A 22,107-nucleotide genomic window follows, 5' to 3' on the forward strand; every position below is an offset into this window, starting at 1 on the left:
CTCTGATTCCCCATATCTGATTCCCCGCCTCCATTTCCCTGCCTCTGATTCCCCGCCTCTGTTACCCCATATCTGATTCCCCGCCTCTGATTCCCCAACTCTGATTCTGCACATCTGATTCCCTGCCTCTTATTCCCCACCTCAAATTCCCGGCCTCTGATTCCCAGCCTCTGATTCCCCACCTCTGATTCTCCATATCTGATTCGCCGCCTCTGTTTCCCCGCCTCTGATTCCCCGCCTCTGTTTCCCCATATCTAATTCCCCGCCTCTGATTCCCCAACTCTGATTCCCCGCCTCTGATTCCCCAGGTCTGATTCCCCGCCTCTGATTCCACGTGTTTGATTACCTGCCTCTGATTCCCCGCCTCTGCTTCCCCATCTCTGATTCACCGCCTTTGATTCGCCACCACTGATTCCCCATATGTGATTCCCCACCTCTGTTTCCCCGCCTCTGATTCCCCGCCTCTGATTCCCCATATCTCATTCCCCGCCTCTGATTCCCCGCATCTGATTCCCTGCCTCTGAATCCCCACCTCTGATTCCCTGCCTCTGATTCCCCACCTCTGATTCCCGGCCTCTGATTCCCGGCCTCTGATTCCCGACCTCTCATTCCCGGCCTCTGATTCCCGGCCTCTGATTCCCCGCCTCTGATTCCCCGACTCTGATTCCCTGCCTCTGATTCACCATCTCTGATTCTGCACATCTGATTCCCTGCTTCTTATTCCCCACCTCTGATTCCCGGCCTCTGATTCCCGGCCTCTGATTCCCGGCCTCTGATTCCCGGCCTCTGATTCCCCGCCTCTGATTCCCCAACTCTGATTCCCCGCCTCTGATTCCCCAGCTCTGATTCCCCGCCTCTGATTCCCCGCGTCTGATTCCCAGCCTCTGATTCCCCATGTCTTATTCCCCGCCTCTGATTCGCCATCTCTGATTCATCGCCTCTGATTCCCCACCTCTGATTCCCCATATCTGATTCCCACCTATGTTTCCCCGCCTCTGATGCCCCGCCTCTGATTCCATGCCTCTGATTCCCAACCTCTGATTCCCCACCTCTGATTCCCCATATCTGATTCCCCGCCTCTGTTTCCCCTCCTCTGATTCCCTGCCTCTGTTTCCTCATATCTGATTCCCCGCCTCTGATTCCCCAAAACTGATTCCCCTCCTCTGATTCCCCAGCTCTGATTCACCACCTCTGATTCCCCGCGTCTGATTCCCCGCCTCTGATTCCCCATCTCTGATTCCCTATCTCTGATTCCCCAATTCTGATTCCCCGCCTTTGATTCCCTGCCTCTGATTCCCAACCTCTGATTCCCCACCTCTGATTCCCCATATCTGATTCCCCGCCTCTGTTTCCCCGCCTCTTATTCCCCGCCTCTGTTTCCCCATATCTGATTCCCGGCCTCTCATTCCCCAGCTCTGATTCCCCGCCTCTGATTCCCCATATCTGATTCCCCGCCGCTGATTCCCCAACTCTGATTCCCCAGCTCCGATTCCCCGCCTCTGATTCCCCGCGTCTGAATCCCTGCCTCTGATTCCCCACCTCTGATTCCCCATCTCTGATTCACCACCTCTGATCCCCCGCCTCTGATTCCCCATGTCTGATTCACCGCCTCTGTTTCCCCACCTCTGATTCCCCGCCTCTGATTCCACATATCTGATTCCCCGCCTCTGATTCCCCAACTCTGATTCCCAGCCTGTGATTCGCCAGCTATGATTCCCCGCCTCTGATTCCCCACGTCTAATTCCCTGCCTGTGATTCCCTGCCTCTTATTCCCCGCCTCTGATTCCCCGCATCTGATTCCCTGCCTCTGAATCCCCACCTCTATTCCCTGCCTCTGATTCCCAACCTCTGATTCCCCTCCTCTGATTCCCCATATCTGATTCCCCGCCTCCATTTCCCTGCCTCTGATTCCCCGCCTCTGTTACCCCATATCTGATTCCCCGCCTCTGATTCCCCAACTCTGATTCTGCACATCTGATTCCCTGCCTCTTATTCCCCACCTCTAATTCCCGGCCTCTGATTCCCGGCCTCTGATTCCCCACCTCTGATTCTCCATATCTGATTCCCCGCCTCTGTTTCCCCGCCTCTGATTCCCCACCTCTGTTTCCCCATATATGATTCCCCGCCTCTGATTCCCCAACTCTGATTCCCCGCCTCTGATTCCCCGCCTCTGATTCCACGTGTTTGATTACCTGCCTCTGATTCCCCGCCTCTGCTTCCCCATCTCTGATTCACCGCCTTTGATTCGCCACCTCTGGTTCCCCATATGTGATTCCCCGCCTCTGTTTCCCCGCCTCTGATTCCCCACCTCTGATTCCCCATATCTCATTCCCCGCCTCTGATTCCCCGCATCTGATTCCCTGCCTCTGAATCCCCACCTCTGATTCCCTGCCTCTGATTCCCAACCTCTGATTCCCCTCCTCTGATTCCCCATATCTGATTCCCCGCCTCCGTTTCCCTGCCTCTGATTGCCCGCCTCTGTTTCCCCATATCTGATTCCCCGCCTCTGATTCCCCAACTCTGATTCCCCACCACTGATTCCCCAGCTCTGATTCCCCGCCTCTGGTTCGCCGCGTCTGATTCCCAGCCTCTGATTCCCCATGTCTGATTTCCTGCCTCTGATTCCCCGCCTCTGATTCGCCATCTCTGATTCATCCCCTCTGATTCCCCACCTCTGATTCCCCATATCTTATTCCCCACCTATGTTTCCCCGCCTCTGATTCCCCGCCTCTGATTCCACATCTCTGATTCCCAGACTCTGATTCCCAGACTCTGATTCCCCACCTCTGATTCCCTATCTCTGATTCTGCACATCCGATTCCCTGCCTCTGATTCCCCGCCTCTGATTCCCCACCTCTGATTCCCCACCTCTGATTCCCCATATCTGATTCCCCGCCTCTGTTTCCCCGCCTCTGATTCCCTGCCTCTGTTTCCTCATATCTGATTCCCTGCCTCTGATTCCCCAACACTGATTCCCCGCCTCTGATTCCCCAGCTCTGATTCACCACCTCTGATTCCCCACGTCTGATTCCCCGCTTATGATTCCCGGCCTCTTATTCCCCACCTCTGATTCCCGGCCTCTGATTCCCGGCCTCTGATTCCCGACCTCTCATTCCCGGCCTCTGATTCCCGGCCTCTGATACCCCGGCTCTGATTCCCCGCCTCTGATTCCCTGCCTCTGATTCCCCATCTCTGATTCCGCACATCTGATTCCCTGCCTCTGATTCCCCGCCTCTGATTCCCTGCCTCTGATTCCCTGCCTCTGATTCCCAACCTCTGATTCCCCACCTCTGATTCCCCATATCTGATTCCCCGCCTCTGTTTCCCCGCCTCTGATTCTCCGCCTCTGTTTTCCCATATCTGATTCCCCGCCTCTGATTCCCCAACTCTGATTCCCCACCTCTGATCCCCAGCTCTGATTCCCCGCCTCTGATTCCCCCTGTTTGATTCCCTGCCTCTGATTCCCTGCCTCTGATTCCCAACCTCTGATTCCCCACCTCTGATTCCCCATATCTGATTCCCCGCCTCTGTTTCCCCGCCTCTGATTCCCCGCCTCTGTTTCCCAATATCTGATTCCCCGCCTTTGATTCGCCACCTCTGATTCCCCGCCTCTGATTCCCCAACTCTGATTCTGCACATCTGATTCCCTGCCTCTTATTCCCCACCTCAAATTCCCGGCCTCTGATTCCCAGCCTCTGATTCCCCACCTCTGATTCTCCATATCTGATTCGCCGCCTCTGTTTCCCCGCCTCTGATTCCCCGCCTCTGTTTCCCCATATCTAATTCCCCGCCTCTGATTCCCCAACTCTGATTCCCCGCCTCTGATTCCCCAGGTCTGATTCCCCGCCTCTGATTCCACGTGTTTGATTACCTGCCTCTGATTCCCCGCCTCTGCTTCCCCATCTCTGATTCACCGCCTTTGATTCGCCACCACTGATTCCCCATATGTGATTCCCCACCTCTGTTTCCCCGCCTCTGATTCCCCGCCTCTGATTCCCCATATCTCATTCCCCGCCTCTGATTCCCCGCATCTGATTCCCTGCCTCTGAATCCCCACCTCTGATTCCCTGCCTCTGATTCCCCACCTCTGATTCCCGGCCTCTGATTCCCGGCCTCTGATTCCCGACCTCTCATTCCCGGCCTCTGATTCCCGGCCTCTGATTCCCCGCCTCTGATTCCCCGACTCTGATTCCCTGCCTCTGATTCCCCATCTCTGATTCTGCACATCTGATTCCCTGCCTCTTATTCCCCACCTCTGATTCCCGGCCTCTGATTCCCGGCCTCTGATTCCCGGCCTCTGATTCCCGGCCTCTGATTCCCCGCCTCTGATTCCCCAACTCTGATTCCCCGCCTCTGATTCCCCAGCTCTGATTCCCCGCCTCTGATTCCCCGCGTCTGATTCCCAGCCTCTGATTCCCCATGTCTTATTCCCCGCCTCTGATTCGCCATCTCTGATTCATCGCCTCTGATTCCCCACCTCTGATTCCCCATATCTGATTCCCACCTATGTTTCCCCGCCTCTGATGCCCCGCCTCTGATTCCATGCCTCTGATTCCCAACCTCTGATTCCCCACCTCTGATTCCCCATATCTGATTCCCCGCCTCTGTTTCCCCTCCTCTGATTCCCTGCCTCTGTTTCCTCATATCTGATTCCCCGCCTCTGATTCCCCAAAACTGATTCCCCTCCTCTGATTCCCCAGCTCTGATTCACCACCTCTGATTCCCCGCGTCTGATTCCCCGCCTCTGATTCCCCATCTCTGATTCCCTATCTCTGATTCCCCAATTCTGATTCCCCGCCTTTGATTCCCTGCCTCTGATTCCCAACCTCTGATTCCCCACCTCTGATTCCCCACATCTGATTCCCCGCCTCTGTTTCCCCGCCTCTTATTCCCCGCCTCTGTTTCCCCATATCTGATTCCCGGCCTCTCATTCCCCAGCTCTGATTCCCCGCCTCTGATTCCCCATATCTGATTCCCCGCCGCTGATTCCCCAACTCTGATTCCCCAGCTCCGATTCCCCGCCTCTGATTCCCCGCGTCTGAATCCCTGCCTCTGATTCCCCACCTCTGATTCCCCATCTCTGATTCACCACCTCTGATCCCCCGCCTCTGATTCCCCATGTCTGATTCACCGCCTCTGTTTCCCCACCTCTGATTCCCCGCCTCTGATTCCACATATCTGATTCCCCGCCTCTGATTCCCCAACTCTGATTCCCAGCCTGTGATTCGCCAGCTATGATTCCCCGCCTCTGATTCCCCACGTCTAATTCCCTGCCTGTGATTCCCTGCCTCTTATTCCCCGCCTCTGATTCCCCGCATCTGATTCCCTGCCTCTGAATCCCCACCTCTATTCCCTGCCTCTGATTCCCAACCTCTGATTCCCCTCCTCTGATTCCCCATATCTGATTCCCCGCCTCCATTTCCCTGCCTCTGATTCCCCGCCTCTGTTACCCCATATCTGATTCCCCGCCTCTGATTCCCCAACTCTGATTCTGCACATCTGATTCCCTGCCTCTTATTCCCCACCTCTAATTCCCGGCCTCTGATTCCCGGCCTCTGATTCCCCACCTCTGATTCTCCATATCTGATTCCCCGCCTCTGTTTCCCCGCCTCTGATTCCCCACCTCTGTTTCCCCATATCTGATTCCCCGCCTCTGATTCCCCAACTCTGATTCCCCGCCTCTGATTCCCCGCCTCTAATTCCATGTGTTTGATTACCTGCCTCTGATTCCCCGCCTCTGCTTCCCCATCTCTGATTCACCGCCTTTGATTCGCCACCTCTGATTCCCCATATGTGATTCCCCGCCTCTGTTTCCCCGCCTCTGATTCCCCACCTCTGATTCCCCATATCTCATTCCCCGCCTCTGATTCCCCGCATCTGATTCCCTGCATCTGAATCCCCACCTCTGATTCCCTGCCTCTGATTCCCAACCTCTGATTCCCCTCCTCTGATTCCCCATATCTGATTCCCCGCCTCCGTTTCCCTGCCTCTGATTGCCCGCCTCTGTTTCCCCATATCTGATTCCCCGCCTCTGATTCCCCAACTCTGATTCCCCGCCACTGATTCCCCAGCTCTGATTCCCCGCCTCTGGTTCCCCGCGTCTGATTCCCAGCCTCTGATTCCCCATGTCTGATTTCCTGCCTCTGATTCCCCGCCTCTGATTCGCCATCTCTGATTCATCCCCTCTGATTCCCCACCTCTGATTCCCCATATCTTATTCCCCACCTATGTTTCCCCGCCTCTGATTCCCCGCCTCTGATTCCACATCTCTGATTCCCAGACTCTGATTCCCAGACTCTGATTCCCCACCTCTGATTCCCTATCTCTGATTCTGCACATCCGATTCCCTGCCTCTGATTCCCCGCCTCTGATTCCCCACCTCTGATTCCCCACCTCTGATTCCCCATATCTGATTCCCCGCCTCTGTTTCCCCGCCTCTGATTCCCTGCCTCTGTTTCCTCATATCTGATTCCCCGCCTCTGATTCCCCAACACTGATTCCCCGCCTCTGATTCCCCAGCTCTGATTCACCACCTCTGATTCCCCGCGTCTGATTCCCCGCTTCTGATTCCCGGCCTCTTATTCCCCACCTCTGATTCCCGGCCTCTGATTCCCGGCCTCTGATTCCCGAACTCTCATTCCCGGCCTCTGATTCCCGGCCTCTGATTCCCCGCCTCTGATTCCCCGCCTCTGATTCCCTGCCTCTGATTCCCCATCTCTGATTCCGCACATCTGATTCCCTGCCTCTGATTCCCCGCCTCTGATTCCCTGCCTCTGATTCCCTGCCTCTGATTCCCAACCTCTGATTCCCCACCTCTGATTCCCCATATCTGATTCCCCGCCTCTGTTTCCCCGCCTCTGATTCCCCACCTCTGTTTCCCCATATCTGATTCCCCGCCTCTGATTCCCCAACTCTGATTCCCCACCTCTGATCCCCAGCTCTGATTCCCCGCCTCTGATTCCCCGTGTTTGATTCCCTGCCTCTGATTCCCTGCCTCTGATTCCCAACCTCTGATTCCCCACCTCTGATTCCCCATATCTGATTCCCCGCCTCTGTTTCCCCGCCTCTGATTCCCCGCCTCTGTTTCCCCATATCTGATTCCCCGCCTTTGATTGGCCACCTCTGATTCCCCATATGTGATTCCCCGCCTCTGTTTCCCCGCATCTGATTCCCCGCCTCTGATTCCCCATATCTCATTCCCCGCCTCTGATTCCCCATATCTGATTCCCTGACTCTGATTCCACACCTCTGATTCCCGGCCTCTTTTTCCCGGCATCTGATTCCCGGCATCTGATTCCCGGCCTCTGATTCCCGGCCTCTGATTCCCCGCTTCTGATTCTGATTCCCTGCCTCTGATTCCCCATACCTGATTCCGCACGTCTAATTCCCTGCCTGTGATTCCCTGCCTCTTATTCCCCGCCTCTGATTCCCCGCATCTGATTCCCTGCCTCTGAATCCCCACCTCTGATTCCCTGCCTCTGATTCCCAACCTCTGATTCCCCTCCTCTGATTCTCCATATCTGATTCCCCACCTCCATTTCCCTGCCTCTGATTCCCCGCCTCTGTTACCCAATATCTGATTCCCCGCCTCTGATTCCCCAACTCTGATTCTGCACATCTGATTCCCTGCCTCTTATTCCCCACCTCTAATTCCCGGCCTCTGATTCCCGGCCTCTGATTCCCCACCTCTGATTCCCCATATCTGATTCCCGGACTCTGATTCCCCACCTCTGATTCCCGGCATCTTATTCCCGGCATCTGATTCCCGGCCTCTGATTCCCGGCCTCTGATTCCCCGCTTCTGATTCTGATTCCCTGCCTCTGATTCCCCATCTCTGATTCCGCACATCTGATTCCCTGCCTCTGATTCCCCACTTCTGATTCCCCATATCTGATTCCCCGCCTCTGATTCCCCGTGTTTGATTCCCTGCCTCTGATTCCCTGCCTCTGATTCCCAACCTCTGATTCCCCACCTCTGATTCCCCATATCTGATTCCCCGCCTTTGATTCCCTGCCTCTGATTCCCAACCTCTGATTCCCCACCTCTGATTCCCCACATCTGATTCCCCGCCTCTGTTTCCCCGCCTCTTATTCCCCGCCTCTGTTTCCCCATATCTGATTCCCGGCCTCTCATTCCCCAGCTCTGATTCCCCGCCTCTGATTCCCCATATCTGATTCCCCGCCGCTGATTCCCCAACTCTGATTCCCCAGCTCCGATTCCCCGCCTCTGATTCCCCGCGTCTGAATCCCTGCCTCTGATTCCCCACCTCTGATTCCCCATCTCTGATTCACCACCTCTGATCCCCCGCCTCTGATTCCCCATGTCTGATTCACCGCCTCTGTTTCCCCACCTCTGATTCCCCGCCTCTGATTCCACATATCTGATTCCCCGCCTCTGATTCCCCAACTCTGATTCCCAGCCTGTGATTCGCCAGCTATGATTCCCCGCCTCTGATTCCCCACGTCTAATTCCCTGCCTGTGATTCCCTGCCTCTTATTCCCCGCCTCTGATTCCCCGCATCTGATTCCCTGCCTCTGAATCCCCACCTCTATTCCCTGCCTCTGATTCCCAACCTCTGATTCCCCTCCTCTGATTCCCCATATCTGATTCCCCGCCTCCATTTCCCTGCCTCTGATTCCCCGCCTCTGTTACCCCATATCTGATTCCCCGCCTCTGATTCCCCAACTCTGATTCTGCACATCTGATTCCCTGCCTCTTATTCCCCACCTCTAATTCCCGGCCTCTGATTCCCGGCCTCTGATTCCCCACCTCTGATTCTCCATATCTGATTCCCCGCCTCTGTTTCCCCGCCTCTGATTCCCCACCTCTGTTTCCCCATATCTGATTCCCCGCCTCTGATTCCCCAACTCTGATTCCCCGCCTCTGATTCCCCGCCTCTAATTCCATGTGTTTGATTTCCTGCCTCTGATTCCCCGCCTCTGCTTCCCCATCTCTGATTCACCGCCTTTGATTCGCCACCTCTGATTCCCCATATGTGATTCCCCGCCTCTGTTTCCCCGCCTCTGATTCCCCACCTCTGATTCCCCATATCTCATTCCCCGCCTCTGATTCCCCGCATCTGATTCCCTGCATCTGAATCCCCACCTCTGATTCCCTGCCTCTGATTCCCAACCTCTGATTCCCCTCCTCTGATTCCCCATATCTGATTCCCCGCCTCCGTTTCCCTGCCTCTGATTGCCCGCCTCTGTTTCCCCATATCTGATTCCCCGCCTCTGATTCCCCAACTCTGATTCCCCGCCACTGATTCCCCAGCTCTGATTCCCCGCCTCTGGTTCCCCGCGTCTGATTCCCAGCCTCTGATTCCCCATGTCTGATTTCCTGCCTCTGATTCCCCGCCTCTGATTCGCCATCTCTGATTCATCCCCTCTGATTCCCCACCTCTGATTCCCCATATCTTATTCCCCACCTATGTTTCCCCGCCTCTGATTCCCCGCCTCTGATTCCACATCTCTGATTCCCAGACTCTGATTCCCAGACTCTGATTCCCCACCTCTGATTCCCTATCTCTGATTCTGCACATCCGATTCCCTGCCTCTGATTCCCCGCCTCTGATTCCCCACCTCTGATTCCCCACCTCTGATTCCCCATATCTGATTCCCCGCCTCTGTTTCCCCGCCTCTGATTCCCTGCCTCTGTTTCCTCATATCTGATTCCCCGCCTCTGATTCCCCAACACTGATTCCCCGCCTCTGATTCCCCAGCTCTGATTCACCACCTCTGATTCCCCGCGTCTGATTCCCCGCTTCTGATTCCCGGCCTCTTATTCCCCACCTCTGATTCCCGGCCTCTGATTCCCGGCCTCTGATTCCCGAACTCTCATTCCCGGCCTCTGATTCCCGGCCTCTGATTCCCCGCCTCTGATTCCCCGCCTCTGATTCCCTGCCTCTGATTCCCCATCTCTGATTCCGCACATCTGATTCCCTGCCTCTGATTCCCCGCCTCTGATTCCCTGCCTCTGATTCCCTGCCTCTGATTCCCAACCTCTGATTCCCCACCTCTGATTCCCCATATCTGATTCCCCGCCTCTGTTTCCCCGCCTCTGATTCCCCACCTCTGTTTCCCCATATCTGATTCCCCGCCTCTGATTCCCCAACTCTGATTCCCCACCTCTGATCCCCAGCTCTGATTCCCCGCCTCTGATTCCCCGTTTGATTCCCTGCCTCTGATTCCCTGCCTCTGATTCCCAACCTCTGATTCCCCACCTCTGATTCCCCATATCTGATTCCCCGCCTCTGTTTCCCCGCCTCTGATTCCCCGCCTCTGTTTCCCCATATCTGATTCCCCGCCTTTGATTGGCCACCTCTGATTCCCCATATGTGATTCCCCGCCTCTGTTTCCCCGCATCTGATTCCCCGCCTCTGATTCCCCATATCTCATTCCCCGCCTCTGATTCCCCATATCTGATTCCCTGACTCTGATTCCACACCTCTGATTCCCGGCCTCTTTTTCCCGGCATCTGATTCCCGGCATCTGATTCCCGGCCTCTGATTCCCGGCCTCTGATTCCCCGCTTCTGATTCTGATTCCCTGCCTCTGATTCCCCATACCTGATTCCGCACGTCTAATTCCCTGCCTGTGATTCCCTGCCTCTTATTCCCCGCCTCTGATTCCCCGCATCTGATTCCCTGCCTCTGAATCCCCACCTCTGATTCCCTGCCTCTGATTCCCAACCTCTGATTCCCCTCCTCTGATTCTCCATATCTGATTCCCCACCTCCATTTCCCTGCCTCTGATTCCCCGCCTCTGTTACCCAATATCTGATTCCCCGCCTCTGATTCCCCAACTCTGATTCTGCACATCTGATTCCCTGCCTCTTATTCCCCACCTCTAATTCCCGGCCTCTGATTCCCGGCCTCTGATTCCCCACCTCTGATTCCCCATATCTGATTCCCGGACTCTGATTCCCCACCTCTGATTCCCGGCATCTTATTCCCGGCATCTGATTCCCGGCCTCTGATTCCCGGCCTCTGATTCCCCGCTTCTGATTCTGATTCCCTGCCTCTGATTCCCCATCTTTGATTCCGCACATCTGATTCCCTGCCTCTGATTCCCCACTTCTGATTCCCCATATCTGATTCCCCGCCTCTGTTTCCCCGCCTCTGATTCCCCGCCACTGTTTCCCCATATCTAATTCCTCGCATCTGATTCCCCAACTCTGATTCCCCGCACTGATTCCCCAACTCTGATTCCCCGCCTGTGATTCGCCAGCTATGATTCCCCGCATCTGATTCCCCACGTCTGATTCCCTGCCTGTGATTCCCTGCCTCTTATTCCCCGCCTCTGATTCCCCGCCTCTGATTCCCCGCATCTGATTCCCTGCCTCTGAATCCCCACCTCTGATTCCCTGCCTCTGATTCCCAACCTCTGATTCCCCTCCTCTGATTCCCAATATCTGATTCCCCACCTCCATTTCCCTGCCTCTGATTCCCCGCCTCTGTTACCCAATATCTGATTCCCCGCCTCTGATTCCCCGCTTCTGATTCTGATTCCCTGCCTCTGATTCCCCATCTCTGATTCCGCACATCTGATTCCCTGCCTCTGATTCCCCACTTCTGATTCCCCATATCTGATTCCCCTCCTCTGTTTCCCCGCCTCTGATTCCCCGCCACTGTTTCCCCATATCTAATTCCTCGCATCTGATTCCCCAACTCTGATTCCCCGCACTGATTCCCCAGCTCTGAATCCCCGCCTCAGATTCCCCGCATCTGATTCCCTGCCTCTGAATCCCCACCTCTGATTCCCTGCCTCTGATTCCCAACCTCTGATTCCCCTCTCTGATTCCCCATATCTGATTCCCCGCCTCCGTTTCCCTGCCTCTGATTCCCCGCCTCTGTTTCCCCATATCTGATTCCCCGCCTCTGATTCCCCAACTCTGATTCCCCGCCTCTGATTCCCCCGCTCTGATTCCCCGCCTCTGATTCCCCGCGTCTGATTCCCAGCCTCTGATTCCCCATGTCTTATTCCCCGCCTCTGATTCGCCATCTCTGATTCATCGCCTCTGATTCCCCACCTCTGATTCCCCATATCTGATTCCCCACCTATGTTTCCCCGCCTCTGATGCCCCACCTCTGATTCCATGCCTCTGATTCCCAACCTCTGATTCCCCACCTCTGATTCCCCATATCAGATGCCCCGCCTCTGTTTCCGCACCTCTGATTCCCTGCCTCTGTTTCCTCATATCTGATTCCCCGCCTCTGATTCCCCAACACTGATTCCCCGCCTCTGATTCCCCAGGTCTGATTCACCACCTCTGATTCCCCGCGTCTGATTCCCCGCCTCTGATTCCCCATCTCTGATTCCCTATCTCTGATTCCCCAATTCTGATTCCCCGCCTTTGATTCCCTGCCTCTGACTCCCAACCTCTGATTCCCCACCTCTGATATCCCATATCTGATTCCCCGCCTCTGTTTCCCTGCCTCTTATTCCCCGCCTCTGTTTCCCCATATCTGATACCCGGCCTCTCATTCCCCAGCTCTGATTCCCCGCCTCTGATTCCCCATATCTGATTCCCCGCCGCTGATTCCCCAACTCAGATAGCCCGCCTCTGATTCCCCAGCTCTGATTCCCCGCCTCTGATTCCCCACGTCTGAATCCCTGCCTCTGATTCCCCGCCTCTGATTCCCCATCACTGATTCACCACCTCTGATCCCCCGCCTCTGATTCCCCATGTCTGATTCACCGCCTCTGTTTCCCCATCTCTGATTCCCCGCCTCTGATTCCCCATATCTGATTCCCCGCCTCTGATTCCCCAACTCTGATTCGCCGCCTGTGATTCGCCAGCTATGATTCCCCACGTCTGATTCCCTGCCTGTGATTCCCTGCCTCTTATTCCCCGCCTCTGATTCCCCGCATCTGATTCCCTGCCTCTGAATCCCCACCTCTGATTCCCTGCCTCTGATTCCCAACCTCTTATTCATCTCCTCTGATTCCCCATATCTGATTCCCCACCTCCATTTCCCTGCCTCTGATTCCCCGCCTCTGTTACCCAATATCTGATTCCCCGCCTCTGATTCCCCAACTCTGATTCTGCACATCTGATTCCCTGCCTCTTATTCCCCACCTCTAATTCCCGGCCTCTGATTCCCGGCCTCTGATTCCCCACCTCTGATTCTCCATATCTGATTCCCCGCCTCTGTTTCCCCGCCTCTGATTCCCCGCCTCTGTTTCCCCATATCTGATTCACCGCCTTTGATTCGCCACCTCTGATTACCCATATGTGATTCCCCTCCTCTGTTTCCCCGCCTCTGATTCCCCGCCTCTGATTCCCCATATCTCATTCCCCGCCTCTGATTCCCCGCATCTGATTCCCTGCCTCTGAATCCCCACCTCTGATTCCCTGCCTCTGTTTCCCAACCTCTGATTCCCCTCCTCTGATTCCCCATATCTGATTCCTCGCCTCCGTTTCCCTGCCTCTGATTAACCGCCTCTGTTTCCCCATATCTGATTCCGCGCCTCTGATTCCCCAACTCTGATTCCCCGCCTCTGATTCCCCAGCTCTGATTCCCCGCCTCTGTTTCCCCGCGTCTGATTCCCAGCCTCTGATTGCCCATGTCTGATTTCCTGCCTCTGATTCCCCGCCTCTGATTCGCCATCTCTGATTCATCGCCTCTGATTCCCCACCTCTGATTCCCCATATCTTATTCCCCACCTATGTTTCCCCGCCTCTGATTCCCCGCCTCTGATTCCCCATCTCTGATTCCCGGACTCTGATTCCCCACCTCTGATTCCCTATCTCTGATTCCGCACATCCGATTCCCTGCCTCTGATTCCCCGCCTCTGATGCCCCGCCTCTGATTCCCAACCTCTGATTCCCCTCCTCTGATTCCCCATATCTGATTCCCCGCCTCCGTTTCCCTGCCTCTGATTCCCCGCCTCTGTTTCCCCATATCTGATTCCCCTCCTCTGATTCCCCAACTCTGATTCCCCGCCTCTGATTCCCCAGCTCTGATTCCCCGCCTCTGATTCCCCGCGTCTGATTCCCAGCCTCTGATTCCCCATGTCTTATTCCCCGCCTCTGATTCCCCACCTCTGATTCCCCATATCTGATTCCCACCTATGTTTCCCCGCCTCTGATGCCCCGCCTCTGATTCCATGCCTCTGATTCCCAACCTCTGATTCCCCACCTCTGATTCCCCATATCTGATTCCCCGCCTCTGTTTCCCCGCCTCTGATTCCCTGCCTCTGTTTCCTCATATCTGATTCCCCGCCTCTGATTCCCCAACACTGATTCCCCTCCTCTGATACCCCAGCTCTGATTCACCACCTCTGATTCCCCGCGTCTGATTCCCCGCCTCTGATTCCCCATCTCTGATTCCCTATCTCTGATTCCCCAATTCTGATTCCCCGCCTTTGATTCCCTGCCTCTGATTCCCAACCTCTGATTCCCCACCTCTGATTCCCCAGCTCTGATTCCCCGCCTCTGATTCCCCGCGTCTGAATCCCTGCCTCTGATTCCCCGCCTCTGATTCCCCATCTCTGATTCACCACCTCTGATCCCCCGCCTCTGATTCCCCATGTCTGATTCACCGCCTCTGTTTCCCCACCTCTGATTCCCCGCCTCTGATTCCCCATATCTGATTCCCCGCCTCTGATTCCCTGACTCTGTTTCCCCGCCTCTGATTCCCCGCCTCTGATTCCCCATATCTCATTCCCCGCCTCTGATTCCCCGCATCTGATTCCCTGCCTCTGAATCCCCACCTCTGATTCCCTGCCTCTGATTCCCAACCTCTGATTCCCCTCCTCTGATTCCCCATATCTGATTCCCCGCCTCCGTTTCCCTGCCTCTGATTGCCCGCCTCTGTTTCCCCATATCTGATTCCCCGCCTCTGATTCCCCAACTCTGATTCCCCGCCTCTGATTCCCCAGCTCTGATTCCCCGCCTCTGATTCCCCGCGTCTGATTCCCAGCCTCTGATTCCCCATGTCTGATTTCCTGCCTCTGATTCCCCGCCTCTGATTCGCCATCTCTGATTCATCCCCTCTGATTCCCCACCTCTGATTCCCCATATCTTATTCCCCACCTATGTTTCCCCGCCTCTGATTCCCCGCCTCTGATTCCCCATCTCTGATTCCCAGACTCTGATTCCCCACCTCTGATTCCCTATCTCTGATTCTGCACATCCGATTCCCTGCCTCTGATTCCCCGCCTCTGATTCCCCACCTCTGATTCCCCACCTCTGATTCCCCATATCTGATTCCCCGCCTCTGTTTCCCCGCCTCTGATTCCCTGCCTCTGTTTCCTCATATCTGATTCCCCGCCTCTGATTCCCCAACACTGATTCCCCGCCTCTGATTCCCCAGCTCTGATTCACCACCTCTGATTCCCCACGTCTGATTCCCCGCTTATGATTCCCGGCCTCTTATTCCCCACCTCTGATTCCCGGCCTCTGATTCCCGGCCTCTGATTCCCGACCTCTCATTCCCGGCCTCTGATTCCCGGCCTCTGATACCCCGGCTCTGATTCCCCGCCTCTGATTCCCTGCCTCTGATTCCCCATCTCTGATTCCGCACATCTGATTCCCTGCCTCTGATTCCCCGCCTCTGATTCCCTGCCTCTGATTCCCTGCCTCTGATTCCCAACCTCTGATTCCCCACCTCTGATTCCCCATATCTGATTCCCCGCCTCTGTTTCCCCGCCTCTGATTCTCCGCCTCTGTTTTCCCATATCTGATTCCCCGCCTCTGATTCCCCAACTCTGATTCCCCACCTCTGATCCCCAGCTCTGATTCCCCGCCTCTGATTCCCCGTGTTTGATTCCCTGCCTCTGATTCCCTGCCTCTGATTCCCAACCTCTGATTCCCCACCTCTGATTCCCCATATCTGATTCCCCGCCTCTGTTTCCCCGCCTCTGATTCCCCGCCTCTGTTTCCCAATATCTGATTCCCCGCCTTTGATTCGCCACCTCTGATTCCCCATATGTGATTCCCCGCCTCTGTTTCCCCGCATCTGATTCCCCGCCTCTGATTCCCCATATCTCATTCCCCGCCTCTGATTCCCCATATCTGATTCCCGGACTCTGATTCCCCACTTCTGATTCCCGGCCTCATTTTCCCGGCATCTGATTCCCGGCATCTGATTCCCGGACTCTGATTCCCGGCCTCTGATTCCCAGCTTCCGATTCTGATTCCCTGCCTCTGATTCCCCATCTCTGATTCCGCACATCTGATTCCCTGCCTCTGATTCCCCACTTCTGATTCCCCATATCTGATTCCCCGCCTCTGTTTCCCCGCCTCTGATTCCCCGCCTCTGTTTCCCCATATCTAATTCCCAGCCTCTGATTCCCCAACTCTGATTCCCCGCACTGATTCCCCAGCTCTGAATCCCCGCCTCAGATTCCCCGCATCTGATTCCCTGCCTCTGAATCCCCACCTCTGATTCCCTGCCTCTGATTCCCAACCTCTGATTCCCCTCCTCTGATTCCCCATATCTGATTCCCCGCCTCCGTTTCCCTGCCTCTGATTCCCCGCCTCTGTTTCCCCATATCTGATTCCCCGCCTCTGATTCCCCAACTCTGATTCCCCGCCTCTGATTCCCCAGCTCTGATTCCCCGCCTCTGATTCCCCGCGTCTGATTCCCAGCCTCTGATTCCCCATGTCTTATTTCCCGCCTCTGATTCCCCGCCTCTGATTCGCCATCTCTGATTCATCGCCTCTGATTCCCCACCTCTGATTCCCCATATCTGATTCCCCACCTATGTTTCCCCGCCTCTGATGCCCCGCCTCTGATTCCATGCCTCTGATTCCCAACCTCTGATTCCCCAACCTCTGATTCCCCAACCTCTGATTCCCCATATCAGATTCCCCGCCTCTGTTTCCCCGCCTCTGATTCCCCGACTCTGATTCCCCAACACTTATTCCCCGCCTCTGATTCCCCAGCTCTGATTCACCACCTCTGATTCCCCGCGTCTGATTCCCCGCCTCTGATTCCCCATCTCTGATTCCCTATCTCTGATTCCCCAATTCTGATTCCCCGCCTTTGATTCCCTGCCTCTGATTCCCAACCTCTGATTCCCCACCTCTGATTCCCCATATCTGATTCCCCGCCTCTGTTTCCCCGCCTCTTATTCCCCGCCTCTGTTTCCCCATATCTGATTCCCGGCCACTCATTCCCCAGCTCTGATTCCCCGCCTCTGATTCCCCATATCTGATTCCCCGCCGCTGATTCCCCAACTCTGATAGCCCGCCTCTGATTCCCCAGCTCTGATTCCCCGCCTCTTATTCCCCGCGTCTGAATCCCTGCCTCTGATTCCCCGCCTCTGATTCCCCATCTCTGATTCACCACCTCTGATCCCCCGCCTCTCATTCCCCATGTCTGATCCACCGCCTCTGTTTCCCCATCTCTGATTCCCCGCCTCTGATTCCCCATATCTGATTCCCCGCCTCTGATTCGCCAACTCTGATTCCCCGCCTGTGATTCGCCAGCTATGATTCCCCGCCTCTGATTCCCCACGTCTGATTCCCTGCCTGTGATTCCCTGCCTCTTATTCCCCGCCTCTGATTCCCCGCATCTGATTCCCTGCCTCTGAATCCCCACCTCTGATTCCCTGCCTCTGATTCCCAACCTCTGATTCCCCTCCTCTGATTCCCCATATCTGATTCCCCGCCTCTGTTTCCCCATCTCTGATTCCCCGCCTCTGTTACCCCATATCTGATTCCCCGCCTCTGTTACCCCATATCTGATTCCCCGCCTCTGATTCCCCAACTCTGATTCTGCACATCTGATTCCCTGCCTCTTATTCCCCACCTCTAATTCCCGGCCTCTGATTCCCGTCCTCTGATTCCCCACCTCTGATTCTCCATATCTGATTCCCCGCCTCTGTTTCCCCGCCTCTGATTCCCCGCCTCTGTTTCCCCATATCTGATTCCCCGCCTCTGATTCCCCGCGTCTGATTCCCCGCCTCTGATTCCCCATCTCTGATTCCCTATCTCTGATTCCCCAATTCTGATTCCCCGCCTTTGATTCCCTGCCTCTGATTCCCAACCTCTGATTCCCCACCTCTGATTCCCCATATCTGATTCCCCGCCTCTGTTTCCCCGCCTCTTATTCCCCACCTCTGTTTCCCCATATCTGATTCCCGGCCTCTCATTCCCCAGCTCTGATTCCCCTCCTCTGATTCCCCATATCTGATTCCCCGCCGCTGATTCCCAAACTCTGAATCCCCAGCTCTGATTCCCCGCCTCTGATTCCCCGCGTCTGAATCCCTGCCTCTGATTCCCTGCCTCTGATTCCCCATCTCTGATTCACCACCTGTGATCCCCCGCCTCTGATTCCCCATGTCTGATTCACCGCCTCTGTTTCCCCACCTCTGATTCCCCGCCTCTGATTCCCCATATCTGATTCCCCGCCTCTGATTCCCCAACTCTGATTCCCCGCCTGTGATTCGCCAGCTATGATTCCCCGCCTCTGAATCCCCACGTCTGATTCCCTGCCTGTGATTCCCTGCCTCTTATTCCCCGCCTCTGATTCCCCGCATCTGATTCCCAACCTCTGATTCCCCTCCTCTGATTCCCCATATCTGATTCCCCGCCTCCATTTCCCTGCCTCTGATTCCCCGCCTCTGTTACCCCATATCTGATTCCCCGCCTCTGATTCCCCAACTCTGATTCTGCACATCTGATTCCCTGCCTCTTATTCCCCACCTCTAATTCCCGGCCTCTGATTCCCGTCCTCTGATTCCCCACCTCTGATTCTCCATATCTGATTCCCCGCCTCTGTTTCCCCGCCTCTGATTCCCCGCCTCTGTTTCCCCATATCTGATTCCCCGCCTCTGATTCCCCGCGTCTGATTCCCCGCCTCTGATTCCCCATCTCTGATTCCCTATCTCTGATTCCCCAATTCTGATTCCCCGCCTTTGATTCCCTGCCTCTGATTCCCAACCTCTGATTCCCCACCTCTGATTCCCCATATCTGATTCCCCGCCTCTGTTTCCCCGCCTCTTATTCCCCACCTCTGTTTCCCCATATCTGATTCCCGGCCTCTCATTCCCCAGCTCTGATTCCCCTCCTCTGATTCCCCATATCTGATTCCCCGCCGCTGATTCCCAAACTCTGAATCCCCAGCTCTGATTCCCCGCCTCTGATTCCCCGCGTCTGAATCCCTGCCTCTGATTCCCCGCCTCTGATTCCCCATCTCTGATTCACCACCTGTGATCCCCCGCCTCTGATTCCCCATGTCTGATTCACCGCCTCTGTTTCCCCACCTCTGATTCCCCGCCTCTGATTCCCCATATCTGATTCCCCGCCTCTGATTCCCCAACTCTGATTCCCCGCCTGTGATTCGCCAGCTATGATTCCCCGCCTCTGATTCCCCACGTCTGATTCCCTGCCTGTGATTCCCTGCCTCTTATTCCCCGCCTCTGATTCCCCGCATCTGATTCCCAATCTCTGATTCCCCTCCTCTGATTCCCCATATCTGATTCCCCGCCTCCATTTCCCTGCCTCTGATTCCCCGCCTCTGTTACCCCATATCTGATTCCCCGCCTCTGATTCCCCAACTCTGATTCTGCACATCTGATTCCCTGCCTCTTATTCCCCACCTCAAATTCCCGGCCTCTGATTCCCAGCCTCTGATTCCCCACCTCTGATTCTCCATATCTGATTCGCCGCCTCTGTTTCCCCGCCTCTGATTCCCCGCCTCTGTATCCCCATATCTAATTCCCCGCCTCTGATTCCCCAACTCTGATTCCCCGCCTCTGATTCCCCAGGTCTGATTCCCCGCCTCTGATTCCACGTGTTTGATTACCTGCCTCTGATTCCCCGCCTCTGCTTCCCCATCTCTGATTCACCGCCTTTGATTCGCCACCACTGATTCCCCATATGTGATTCCCCACCTCTGTTTCCCCGCCTCTGATTCCCCGCCTCTGATTCCCCATATCTCATTCCCCGCCTCTGATTCCCCGCATCTGATTCCCTGCCTCTGAATCCCCACCTCTGATTCCCTGCCTCTGATTCCCCACCTCTGATTCCCGGCCTCTGATTCCCGGCCTCTGATTCCAGACCTCTCATTCCCGGCCTCTGATTCCCGGCCTCTGATTCCCCGCCTCTGATTCCCCGACTCTGATTCCCTGCCTCTGATTCCCCATCTCTGATTCTGCACATCTGATTCCCCGCCTCTTATTCCCCACCTCTGATTCCCGGCCTCTGATTCCCGGCCTCTGATTCCCGGCCTCTGATTCCCGGCCTCTGATTCCCCGCCTCTGATTCCCAACTCTGATTCCCCGCCTCTGATTCCCCAGCTCTGATTCCCCGCCTCTGATTCCCCGCGTCTGATTCCCAGCCTCTGATTCCCCATGTCTTATTCCCCGCCTCTGATTCGCCATCTCTGATTCATCGCCTCTGATTCCCCACCTCTGATTCCACATATCTGATTCCCACCTATGTTTCCCCGCCTCTGATGCCCCGCCTCTGATTCCATGCCTCTGATTCCCAACCTCTGATTCCCCACCTCTGATTCCCCATATCTGATTCCCCGCCTCTGTTTCCCCTCCTCTGATTCCCTGCCTCTGTTTCCTCATATCTGATTCCCCGCCTCTGATTCCCCAAAACTGATTCCCCTCCTCTGATTCCCCAGCTCTGATTCACCACCTCTGATTCCCCGCGTCTGATTCCCCGCCTCTGATTCCCCATCTCTGATTCCCTATCTCTGATTCCCCAATTCTGATTCCCCGCCTTTGATTCCCTGCCTCTGATTCCCAACCTCTGATTCCCCACCTCTGATTCCCCACATCTGATTCCCCGCCTCTGTTTCCCCGCCTCTTATTCCCCGCCTCTGTTTCCCCATATCTGATTCCCGGCCTCTCATTCCCCAGCTCTGATTCCCCGCCTCTGATTCCCCATATCTGATTCCCCGCCGCTGATTCCCCAACTCTGATTCCCCAGCTCCGATTCCCCGCCTCTGATTCCCCGCGTCTGAATCCCTGCCTCTGATTCCCCACCTCTGATTCCCCATCTCTGATTCACCACCTCTGATCCCCCGCCTCTGATTCCCCATGTCTGATTCACCGCCTCTGTTTCCCCACCTCTGATTCCCCGCCTCTGATTCCACATATCTGATTCCCCACCTCTGATTCCCCAACTCTGATTCCCAGCCTGTGATTCGCCAGCTATGATTCCCCGCCTCTGATTCCCCACGTCTAATTCCCTGCCTGTGATTCCCTGCCTCTTATTCCCCGCCTCTGATTCCCCGCATCTGATTCCCTGCCTCTGAATCCCCACCTCTATTCCCTGCCTCTGATTCCCAACCTCTGATTCCCCTCCTCTGATTCCCCATATCTGATTCCCCGCCTCCATTTCCCTGCCTCTGATTCCCCGCCTCTGTTACCCCAATTCTGATTCCCCGCCTTTGATTCCCTGCCTCTGATTCCCAACCTCTGATTCCCCACCTCTGATTCCCCACCTCTAATTCCCGGCCTCTGATTCCCGGCCTCTGATTCCCCACCTCTGATTCTCCATATCTGATTCCCCGCCTCTGTTTCCCCGCCTCTGATTCCCCACCTCTGTTTCCCCATATCTGATTCCCCGCCTCTGATTCCCCAACTCTGATTCCCCGCCTCTGATTCCCCGCCTCTGATTCCATGTGTTTGATTACCTGCCTCTGATTCCCCGCCTCTGCTTCCCCATCTCTGATTCACCGCCTTTGATTCGCCACCTCTGAATCCCCATATGTGATTCCCCGCCTCTGTTTCCCCGCCTCTGATTCCCCACCTCTGATTCCCCATATCTCATTCCCCGCCTCTGATTCCCCGCATCTGATTCCCTGCATCTGAATCCCCACCTCTGATTCCCTGCCTCTGATTCCCAACCTCTGATTCCCCTCCTCTGATTCCCCATATCTGATTCCCCGCCTCCGTTTCCCTGCCTCTGATTGCCCGCCTCTGTTTCCCCATATCTGATTCCCCGCCTCTGATTCCCCAACTCTGATTCCCCGCCACTGATTCCCCAGCTCTGATTCCCCGCCTCTGGTTCCCCGCGTCTGATTCCCAGCCTCTGATTCCCCATGTCTGATTTCCTGCCTCTGATTCCCCGCCTCTGATTCGCCATCTCTGATTCATCCCCTCTGATTCCCCACCTCTGATTCCCCATATCTTATTCC

The sequence above is a fragment of the Narcine bancroftii genome, chromosome 1 (genome assembly GCF_036971445.1).
Source record: "Narcine bancroftii isolate sNarBan1 chromosome 1, sNarBan1.hap1, whole genome shotgun sequence".
Lineage (NCBI taxonomy): Eukaryota > Metazoa > Chordata > Chondrichthyes > Torpediniformes > Narcinidae > Narcine > Narcine bancroftii.